We start from the raw sequence: 12,064 nt of genomic DNA, 5'->3' as shown, positions 1-12,064 counted from the left end.
AATATCAGTAGGAAAACTAAAATTAGAAGGAAGAAGGTGTGTGTTATGCTCCTCAGAAGAGTGTACACTTAGTGTAGGATTTATTGAATCTGGCCCTCAGACTAATACAAGCATTAGTGACTACATATTGACATTGACTTGCACTACTATGATATACATAGACCACAACATGTAAGAATTATCAAGTATGTGGTGTAAAGCTTTAGTCATATTAACAGTAACTTAGATTACTTAACACACAATATTTTTTAAATCCTGTTAACCTCAAAAATGATTGATTATGCAACATTATTCATAATCTTTGATGTGCTAATTTATTACCGTACATACTATAACATTTCAGTTGTATATTAGCTAATGAAATGGATAGATTATTTTGCATTATCATGGGTTAATCATTTAATATGAGTTTTCTTGATTTCCATATAAGTTATGGAAAGAGCAGTTACCGTTCTAAATAGATGCATTTCATAGAAAGAGTAATTTTACATAAGCAGCTTTAAAGTGGTATGACTTTACTCCAGATTACATTGCAGGGTTCACAATTGTAACATGCCTTGCATTAAAAATAAAAAGAAAACTCCTGTTTTAAAAATCCTGTTTATTTATGTTAATTTTATTTACCTTTGTTGACTGGGTTAGTCCTACTAGGCCAGTAGCAACTTTTAATGGAAAACCAAGGTGGTATTCATACTATCTAGAGGAAATTCATATACTCTTTACACTAAGTGCCATGGGATGTTTTACCACTAGTTTAGGCAGGTTAGACTTCAGTTTAATATCAGTTTAATATCTAATCTGAAGACCACCACTCTCAGGAATGCAGCACTCCCCCTTGTGATGCACTTCAATGTCAGTAAGGGGAAAAGAATTCAAGTACTTAGTGTAGGTATAGAACCCACAGCCTTCAGCTCTTCCTGGCCTTTAGTCACAGCTTTTGCATCTAGTTGTTGAATTAAATTTAGGCTTTGCTCTCATTTGGTGTTGCTTATCATTTTGACATCTGTTGTTGGTCTAAGTTAGACTTGCATATATAGTTTTGGCATTATGAATAAGTGTTCAGGATTTAAGCACAAAATTCTTCCACAGGATAGAACCTTAAATTGTATGGTGTGCTTGGCTGCCCACCAGCTGAAAAGTGGCCTGTGATATTTGTAAGAGTTTTAATAAATGAACTGTGATGTGTTGCCAGTATTGTCTAGGCTACCTAGTTCCTTATAGGTTCCAACATTGACAAGGCTTGTTTCTCCTTTGCCAGTGCCACCATTGACTTCCACAATGTTGACATTGATTGCCTTCAAAACCTTTGAATCTGGGGTCAAGTGTTCAGCCTCAAATTTGGTACTGACATCTTTTCTGTTTATCTTAAGGTTAAAATTCTCAACCTTTGAACCCTATGGCCCAAGAGTGTTGGAATAGATGACAGCTCCAGAAGGTAGGTCTGTGCTGAGGACCAGTGTTGTCTGCATCAACATCAGTGGAGGTTGGTACCAAGCTGTCAGTACCAGGGACCTTGATGGTAACACAGATATCAGGGTCTTTTATTGACTCACTGTTACATCCTGTGTTAAAAAGTCTATACCTGGTGCTTGTTCCTCTACTGGCCTCATCCGGAGGCATCTGTCTTAGCATTTGGGAGCTTTTTTTCCACTAAAACAAAAAATCTGAAGCTGACCAGCAGATTAAGAGCCTGAGCTCAACTCCTCTGCATCATCCTCCCCAGGCAGCTCCCCACTAATAAGGCATGTTGATATGTCATAGAAAAGGAAAATATTTGAATCTGCAGTGGAGTCAACCAAGCCAGACAACAATAATGGAGATGAGACAGATTCCTCAGTCTTTCCAAGTTCCTATAAGGTGTGGAGTGATACTTCATTTTTGCTTACTTTTTGGCTTTCTAGAACTGTCCATCAGTTACTTCTAGGACCTTTACTTGTTCATCCAGGCTAGTGAACTGTCCTTCACTCATCTGGTCTAATTCTGATCTATCTTTGGGGCCAGGGAGGAGATTGAGGCAACCAGGGCAGCATCATAGTACTGCCAAATAGTAATTTTTTGTATTTGTGTTAAGCCCTCCTTGTCCAGGTGGTTAGCATGTAATAGGCTTTGCAGTATATCATCCAAGCCTCTACACATGACTCAGCCAAAACCTTGCCCCACTTATAGAAAACACTCCCTCCACATCCCTAGTCTCCTCCTGCAATTAATGACAGAGGTGTACCTGGCCCATGCACCGTCCCCTCAGGATGGAAAAAATGATCTTCCCTCCCTGCATCATCCAGCAGCAGAGTTGCTAATCAAATCTGGGTTCGCATGGACCATAGTCAGGGCTTTATCCTTCTATACCACAGGTGCCAGAGAGAGAAAAAGAGGGTTAGAGGAAGAGATAACATTATACAGGAAAAGGGAGGGTGGCCTGTAGATACCCCCACAGTTTCATGGAAGGCTCCACAGGAGGCTTTCAGATTTATCCCATCACCTTCCTGGGTGGCTGTTCCTGTAGGAAACATGATGGCATTTGTATGTATGAGTGCACGGAAGGAACCCAGTGCTGTGGCCCCCTTGTGTAGGAGACCACACAGGACCTTTCATTCCACTCAAGACCAGAATTGTTGGGTAAAGAACCTTGTACTTGACTCTGTCATTATAGCAACTCTAAATAAGGCTGCAGTTTGACATAGCCCAATAATCTACCATCCAGACAAGGTGTTGAGCAATGGACCATGTTTGGAAGTGGTTCTATTAGTCCTACTTCTTTGCACTAATGATGTTTGGTTATCAGACACGTGTTCATATTTCTGGAAAAATAATATGAACACAGTAGTGGTTTCCATGACATATGCCTTCCAAATAGCAGAAGTTCTGTATTTAGTCTTTGGTTTCACAACTCCACTCATAAGAAGAGGCAGCTGCAGAATCCCTGATTTGCCCACCTGCTCTACTCTTGAGGCAGTTGCAGGACATTTGTCTTCCACTGTTCAATTTGCTTGGAAAGCCATCACAGATGAAAGGTGGATACTAGGTATAATGAGGCATAATATCCAAAGTCTGTGTCAGAAGAGAGTTGTATTACTAAAGTTCTCAAACTTTGTCACAACAAAGTATCCTCAAGAATGTCCTAACAGACCAGAAAGGATTGTTTTTCTACTTCACGTTCTCTTTAGTAACCCAGAAGGACCAAGGAAATGATGCCCATTCTAGAACCAAGTGACCTCAGCCACTTCATACCAAAACAAACGTTTCAGATAGTCACAGTGTAATTGATTCTTCTCTGCTTTTCAAGTGGAGATTGGATGTATGTTTTGGACTGACAAGATGCATACTAGCATGGCAGGATTGCAGTGGAGGCTTCTACAGATCTAGTTCAAAGCCAGTCATTGTTTTTTGGCATTTCCATTCAAATATTTTGTGCCCAGAGGGTATTTTATAAAGTGTATGGCCATGTTTGCAGAGAACCAGAGACTGAAGTTTCAAGGTTTTTCTGTGCCTGGGCGACTGACTTCTTGCCACTACAGCCTTAGAGAAACTGTTTGTCTTGAGGTTAAATGCTTCAGCAGTTCTAGGCTTGCAGATTATAGCAGACCTTGCAAAGTCTCTTATGTAGTGGACCGTGATCATTCCCCTTCATAACATCGAATTACCATTTCATCTACATTCAAAACAGAGAAGCAACAGCGTTGCAAGTTTACAATCACAAACTCCCGGAACATTGTATTTCCTCTCCGGGAAATTAACCACTTGGCCACCATGGTGATCTTTGTCCCTTCTCCACTGTAGTGCAATGTTCGGTTGGAGGTGGTATATTTAACTGGGGGGGGGGGGCAAGCCTCCCACTTCAGTGGGCGTAATTTGTAATGTTATCATTGGTGGTCAAGTGGTTAATTTCCTGGAGAGGAAATACAGTGTTCCAGGAATTCGTGATTGTAAACTTGCCACATTGTCATCTCGCTGTTTTGAACATCGTTGAAATGGTTAAGTCAACGTTATAAAGTAGACCCATGTATAATTTTTTTCCTGCGGGACATCCTTCTTTGCAATGCCGGCCGTCAGTCAGAAAGAAATCACCTAGTATTACATGTAGTATCCAAGACCTACCAAACTAAGACTATGTCGGCAGCCATGTTTCTCAAGATGTTGAGGTTGGACTTATGGCAACTGTGGTATTTTTCATGCCGTTCAAAAGTTTCACATGGGGGTTCACCAGTTGACCTTAAAGGCTCAAACGAAACAGTGCTTGGACCTGATATCAAATCAGATCAGGATTTCTGAGATGTTTTGCAATACCTGCTATGGCAGCTTCTTGACTTCAGCCTTTCCGTGCATAGCCCTTTCTAAATTCTCAGTCTTCATGTGACTTGCCATGATGCATGCCTCAACCCTAAAATAAGGGGAGTATTACCAAGAGTGGATCATCCAAGGTAAATGGTCATAGAGTGTGGACAGCCTGCACATCAACATCCTAAAGATGAAGGTGGTCCTTTTCACTCTGTAGCTATTCTAGAATTCCTTTCCTTGAAGTGTGATTGCCATTCGCTGCGACAACATGGCACTAGTAAAGTGTAGCATTCAGCAGAGAGGGGCTCATTCCTATCCCATGTGTCAAGATGTAGTGAAGTTATGGAAATGGGCCATTTGTTTGTACCACTGTCTGATTGTTGCATACATTTCATGAGGAAACCAGCATCAGGCTGAAGAAATGTCTGCTGATGCTGCATGAGTAGCCCCTTAATCTCTTTTCCACTGATGGGAAGAACTTCAGTGTGAGTTATTTGCTTCCGCAACCATTGGCAAACGCAGCAACATCTTTTCCCCGATTCCCTTTCCAGGACAACAGCCCTAGGATGCATTAGTCTAGTAGTGATCTCAAGGTCTGCTTTGCAACATTTAACCCTTTTCCCTCATTCACAGATTTCTACAGAAGGCATATCTGAGTAAGACCAAGGTCTCTCTTGTAACCTTATTTTAGCCTTAACAAGTCTGGTTCCCCTTGATCTGGCCTCATTTTGTGTAGAAACCTCTCAGATTGAGTGCTTTCAGAGCACTTCATGTCATGACGGTTTTCATGTTTACAGCCCCATAAAATGTTTATACAATGAAAACCACTAGAAAAAAAACACACAAAAATACAAAAAACAGTGGATAAAGTAAACTAGTAGTGCATAAAAATGTATAAAATACAAAAGTGTGCTGGTATATGCATGAGTGTGTACCAGTATGCTAAATGGGGGAATTAAACATAAAAACATGTAAACATGAAACCTGTCATGACAGGTGTTTTTTTTCTCTCAACTGCAAAGCACTGACATTTTTGAGCTGTAAATAACTTAGTTTTTATGCACACTAATACATATGGATGGATGCTTATTAGAAATTATTACACATATATATTTATAGTGTTCTAATTAGATAATGTTTATGATTAGATAAGTATGTGTGTTCTTTCTTGTATCTATCTAGTTAGCTCTTTTTACTTATCTACCTTTGCATATGATTTTAGTTCTTGTCACAGACCTGATGAAGGCTTTATTAGTTAGCCAAAAGTGACCTTAGTTAAAAAGTCAGTCTTTTTGTATGTATGTTATGCTTTTCTTAATACCTGATTTTGGAATGTGGGGGTTGCAAATAGATAAGTAGTGTTTTCTTTACTAGGATTTAGTTTGATCTAATCAGTAGTAGTATGTGGGGGTGGGTACTTGTTATAAAATGCACTTTTACGACCCTCTTTATTCTGTTTGCCTGGAATAGGCTGGTTTAAAATTAAAGAATACATGTATTTTCCACACCTGCTTCTAAGCATATAAAAGCTGATATGTTTAACATTGTGAAGTATTTCTGATTTTTTGTTACTGAGGATCGCTTGTCTGTGACGAATAAAGGCTTGTTGCTTTGGAACACTGTCCGGGTTTCATGAGTTTTAGAAATGATTGTGACTGAGCTCATCAATGAATCTTTAAGACTACTAGTTTTTCTATTTTTTATTTTATAGTAGAAGGAAAACATACAGAAGCAAACTGTTGAACTTTTGGCTTGAGCCCTGGTAAAAGGGGTTAGATCTACAATTCCTTCAGTCCTACACTACCTTGCCCAAATTTTTGCTACTGAACTTAGTAGTCATATGAACTTTGCTGAAAGAGTAGCTATCCCTAATTTTTAGAATTCTTCCTTGGTTGCATTGAAGGTTTTTAAGGCCTTTCATAGGGGTACATTTTAATTGGATCTCTTTCAGTGAGTTTGTTCCATCATGTCATTTGTATTTTGTTTTTGAAAAGTTCACTCTCCTCCCATCTGAGTCACGTTGTGGATTAAAGTTGTTTTTTCCCCATGGAAACTGCTCTTTTTGGTACCTGTCACTTCAGTGAGAATTTCTGGGCTTCATCCTTGTGTATCACCTCCCCCCCCCATACCTGGACTTCAGTAAAGGTGGGACTGTCCTGCAAATCAGCCTGAACTTCATTCCCAAAGAAGCTACAGTGGCCAGTCTTATCTATTGATCTTCCAGTATTCTTTCCAAATTGTACCAATAAAGGAGTATTTATTGTAATGTATGGTGAGTATTTAGTCAATTACATTTTTATCTGAGTAGAACAAAAAGACTAAACTATTGTCAGTTGTGTCTTGGTCCTAATAGAATTGCCAAGAAAGTCCCCCAAAATCACTTTATCAGGCTGGTTATCTGTTTGCTCAGTTTTTTTGGAAAATATAATGAGGTTTTACCATCTGAGGTAAGGGCTTGTTTTACAAGGACTGTGGCTATTTCACAAGCTTTTTATCAAGAATTCTTCTAATGCTTCTGTAGATGACATATGTGCAGCTGTAGCTTGGACTTTTCATAACACTCATAATGATGGATGAATTCCCTTGGTGTAAGCCATCCTTTGGGGCCAGAGTCATTTAGAGAATCTTTTCAGGTAGCTACCCCTGAGGGTTTGCTGGGGTGTTTGTCCTAGAGATTGAGGAAGATGAACCAGATGATGTCACTTTCAAATGTTATGTACTTGCCACAATGATAGAACAGCACAGATATGGTTGATCCTCATTAACATGTCCACACACCTTACCTCAACATGGCAGTATGTGATTCCTCTTTGAGTTCTATTATTAAAGATACAGTAACAGTATTTGGTGTGTGTTCCACTTACGAGTGGCTCTCTCTAGATATGGCGAAAGGTGGCGTTGTGCATGACTTCATAAGTAATGGGGAGGAGCTGAAAGCTAGGGAAGTTTTATCCTTGCTGAACAGACTGCAAGCTGCAGTTTCAGTCCTAGTGATTGAAGAGGATGAACCACAACCATAAAGATTTGTTATTAAAGTAAACAAAGCAAACACCGCAAAGCAAGGATTAATGTGGAAATGTTCAAACAGGTTAATAAGTAAAAAACGACCAATAACATGAACAGTCCACAAACAGGCAAACTGTAACTTCACTTATAGTAGAATTAAAGCGACACTCCGAGCTTAAAAAGAAGTTCTTTTATTACAAATAGGTAAGTGGTTTCACTTAGAGCTTCATCAGAGCATTGACATAACAGTGGTCATAAAATTATTTAAATAAAAGTCACTATCCAATCAAATACTACCAATTAACTCATAGCTGCTAATTTAAAAGGATACACCTCAACTTTCTTGTGAGCATCCAAATAAAATCAAATAGACAGCTTATAAAAAGCTAAACCCAAGACAAAACATACATAAATCATTTACTCTTTCAATTATAAAAGACATATATACTCATAAAACAACCTATGCCTCATCTATAAACAGTATATGCTATATATATATATATATATATATATATATATATATATATATATTGCATAAAAAATGTATATGCAAATGTACAAACTTGATCCCTACTACTCAAGGTAAAAACAAATAAAAATTATATACCTTAACAACCATATATTATTAATAAGCTTATATTTCATTATAACAAGCGAGAAACACGTTAAAGTGTATACAAAACTTAAAAGATGGGGGTAACTCAGGAACCTCACATAGGCAGGTGTTCATAAGTTGTATTAGAATCTACTTCACTTTAAGCCTTCTAGATTTTAGTGCAGGTTTAATCTAAACCCTTTCATTAAGGCCTTTCCCTTTGTCCGCTCTCATTCTTAATGTCCATTTAACTTCTCTGCTTTCTGTGAAGTTCCTTGTATCTCCCTCTCTCACGCACTGTAAATTCAATCTTATTAATAAGATATAAGGAACTTCACAGAAAGCAGGGAAGTTAAGTGGATATTAAGAATGAGAGGGGACAAAGGGAAAGGTCTTAATGAAAGGGCTTCGATTAAACCTGAACTGAAATCTAGAAAGGCATAAATTGAAGTAGATTCTAATACAACTTATGTACACCTGCCTATGTGAGGTTGCTGAGTTATCCCCATCTTTTTTACTTTTGTTTTGTATACACTTTTATGTGTTTCTTGCTTGTTATAATGAAATATAAGCTTATTAATAATATATGGTTGTTAAGGTATATCATTTTTATTTATTTTTACCTTGAGAAGTAGGGCTCAAGTTTGTACATTTGCATATATATATATTTTTTGTAATATATATGTGTGTGTAGCATATACTGTTTATAGATGAGGCATAGGTTGTTTTATGAGTATATACGTCTTTTATAATTGAAAGAGTAAGTGATTTATGTATGTATTGTCTTGGGTTTAGCCTTTTACAAGCTGTCTATTTGATTTTATTTGGATGCTCACAAGAAATTTGAGGTGTATCATTTTAAATTATCAGCTATGAGCTAATTGAGAGTATTTGATTGGAAGTGACTTTTATTTAAATGATTTTATGACCACTGTTATGTCAATGGTCTGAGTAAATGAAAGCGCTTACCCATTTGTAATAAAAGAACTTCTTTTTAAGCTTGCAGTGTCGCTTTAATTCTACTATAAGTGAAGTTACAGTTTGCCTGTTCCCGGACTGTTCATGTTATTGGTCAGTTTTTACTTATTAAAATAAACAACTTTACGCAACTTTCAATTATTTAAAAAAAAAAGAGAGAGAAGCTTGGCTGACTTTTTAAATATGAGACCTTACAACACAGCAGTATGAATCCTGTACTTTTAGTGAAAAATGTTTTGTCTTGTATTTGCTTGCTAACTTCCCTGTTTAATTTTAAACACTGAATGTTACACTGTTCTATGTCTCCCTCTACTGACCAAAATATTTACTGTTTTATTCCCACAATTTTTGCATCCATTTTCTCACTTTTTCATTTTATCAATTTATTTTTTTACTGAGTAACAAATGTATTGTTTGAGGCCATAAATGCACGCTGCATCACCATTTAATCTTAAAAGTAGTTACCGTGGAGTTAATTGTTAGTGCACATATTTTCATTTTTTTAATAAAATGTATGTCTTACTGTTTGCCTGGTTCTGTTTATGTCTATTGTGTCAAGGTTTTACTGGATTCTGAAAATAAACACCGTTTTAAATCCCATTTGGCAGTGTCATTCACCATTAATTCACTTGTGGTGCATGGGTCATGTAACACCATAGCTGGAGTGAGCTGAATAACAAGAGCTGGCATTACAATGCAGCACCATCAGTAATGTCTTCCAAGAATATCAAGGCCTGTTTTGTGGAATGTCCTTTGTAGGGCCTCTTTAAGTGAGCCAGAAATTGGCAAACACCTGAGGTGTGTGAAAGAGAAGGGGAAGTCCCTGTCTACTGCAGGAGTCTATTTTTGCCACTTTGAGCAGACCTAATATAGGCTCCAAGGGAAATCTTATTCCCTATTGGAACTTGGAAAATCAGTATCAAAAGCAGCTACTCAAAAGGTCAGCAACCCTGTTCTGTCCAGGTTTAGGCCTATTAGAATTAACTCCATGGTTCTTTCATCAACAAGGACATATAGTGATCTTGTTCCAGGAGTCCTCTAATCAGTCCTACCTCCCTTTCCTCCTACCCCTTGTGATGGAAATGATAAGGGGGGCAATCTCATAAGGAGGAAAATTTCCCCTTACCTGATTTGGGAGACTCCATTACAATAGACGGATTAGTAAGGAGGACAGTATTTCAAGACTGCAGATTGAAGTTTAGTTTCCCCCCTCCATTCACTGCATCTTATCTTCTCAAGTACGCTTCTCAAGAAGGTGGCCACTAGCTTGAAGGCTCACTTCCTCCTCCTCATAAAACCCATCCAGCACTTTCCTGATGAATCATCAAGTAAACTTATTCTTTTATGTACAAAGAAAATTTGAGACCTTGGATCTTTCTAGGTCTTGGCAACGTCAACATTAATGACACCAGTGTTACATTGTCTTCAACCTCTATGTAGTAGAATACAGTGTCTGCAAACTTATAATACAGTTCAGCATACCTCCACAGGAAACTGAGTGGGCTCAGTAGATCCAGAAACACTTTCTTTATCATAAAATCAATCAGGAGGAGATATTGAAGGTTCCTGCACTTCCTGGTAGGAGCCAGTCATTATCATTTCAGGACCTTGACACTGAACTCTTTTCAGCCTCAGATCTTTACCAAGTATATGGCAGTAGTGATGGCACACCTGCATACATTTTACAGCCAGGTTTTACCGTGTCTGGGCATTTGGCACCTTTTAAACAACACAGTTGTTATGGGTCAAGGCAGCAGAAAGCACCCCTGTACTACCAAGCTATAACTCATTCCACACCTTTTGGGCCCAGAACTTGGACCGAAGTTCCAAAGGTGGTGGTGTTTCCATATTCATAAAGGATGTGCACAGCTCCAGACTGGTAGCCCAACATAACGCATCTGAGATACTTCAGGTGCAGCTAACATTGGGTAAGACAGCGATTCAGGTTGTAGCCTGCTATAGGTCCCCAACTATGTCCCAAGACTCACACTCCATGTTCCTAAGCACCCTGCAGTATATTAAGGTCCATCCTAACACTCTTATACTGGGCGACTTCAACTACCCCTCCATTAACTGGGAAAAATACTCCTGTACCAATACACTTGCCCAACGTTTCCTGGAATTCATTAATTCCAATGCCCTGGACCAGCTTGTTTTTACCCCCACTAGAGGTAGCAACATCCTTGACCTGGTCATTACTAACATGCATGACCCTTGCTCTACAAAAATAGTTAACTCCTCCCTGGTTAGATCCGACCATAAACTAATCACCTTGGAACCCCCCCCCCCCCCCCGCAAAGGTAATCACCATGAAAAACTTCTCCAAAGCTAACTTTGGGCTCCTAAAAACAGAGGTGGCTAACTTCACTGCACCCATGCAAATGGAGGTCGGTTGCATGACCACCGAATCATACACCAGTGCACTGTACAAACACGTACACAAATGCATGGATCTTGCCATACCGAATAGAACCAAGATGCTCTCCTCCAAAAAAAAGGAAGCCAATCTGGTGGTCCCCTGCCATAAACAAACTCTACAACAGAAGGAGGAAACTGATGTGGAATAAGATGAAGTCCCAAGACTGGAAAAACTCCCTTATCAGCCTCAACAAAAAGTTGAGATCCCTCATCAAATGCTGTAAAGCTAGTTATGAAAATAGAATTTCAGCAGATAGTAAAGACAACCACAAGACCTTCTATAATTATGTAAAGACTCTCCACAGCATTACCCAGATTTGCTCTGAGCTACTGCACAATGATACCTTGTATACTGAGCCAACAGATATTGCCAATATACTGGCCAACAGATTTAGTGCCAACTTTACCCCTCTCTCCCCCCATGGGACCAGTCACAATGCCAGTAGATTGCTAGGCACCCAGTATTACTGCTGCACAGGTTAAAACAGCACTGTCCAAGGCCAAGAATACAGCTTCTATGGGACCTGACAATATCCCTGGCTGTGTTCTATATGAACTACAGAGTGAACTGGCACCTCACCTGTGTGCCCTATTCAATCACAGCCTCACCTCAAGCTTTGCCCCTACAGAATGGCGCACTACTACAGTCATCCCTCTCCATAAAAGAGGAGCAACTACAGACCCTGGGAACTATCACCCCATTAGCCTGACGAGTCTGATATGCAAAGCTATGGAATGCATCATCATGGACCTAATAAACAAGGTTGTAGGGAATCTCCAAATTCTGGATCC

The 12,064-nt window shown here is 39.0% G+C and overlaps 1 protein-coding gene across 1 annotated transcript in view; it reads left to right on the top strand.

Moving 5' to 3' along the window:
* The window catches only part of LOC122810568 (antigen peptide transporter 2-like), a 222,326-nt gene that overhangs the window by 173,642 nt on the left and 36,620 nt on the right, over window positions 1–12,064 (top strand). The gene's annotated exons all lie outside the window — the stretch shown is intronic.

Source organism: Protopterus annectens, chromosome 9.part0 (genome assembly GCF_019279795.1).
Source record: "Protopterus annectens isolate FY-2018-M chromosome 9.part0, PAN1.0, whole genome shotgun sequence".
Classification (NCBI taxonomy): Eukaryota; Metazoa; Chordata; order Ceratodontiformes; family Protopteridae; genus Protopterus; species Protopterus annectens.
Note: the sequence above shows the minus strand (reverse complement) of the source record. Positions and strands in the feature narration are given on the sequence as shown.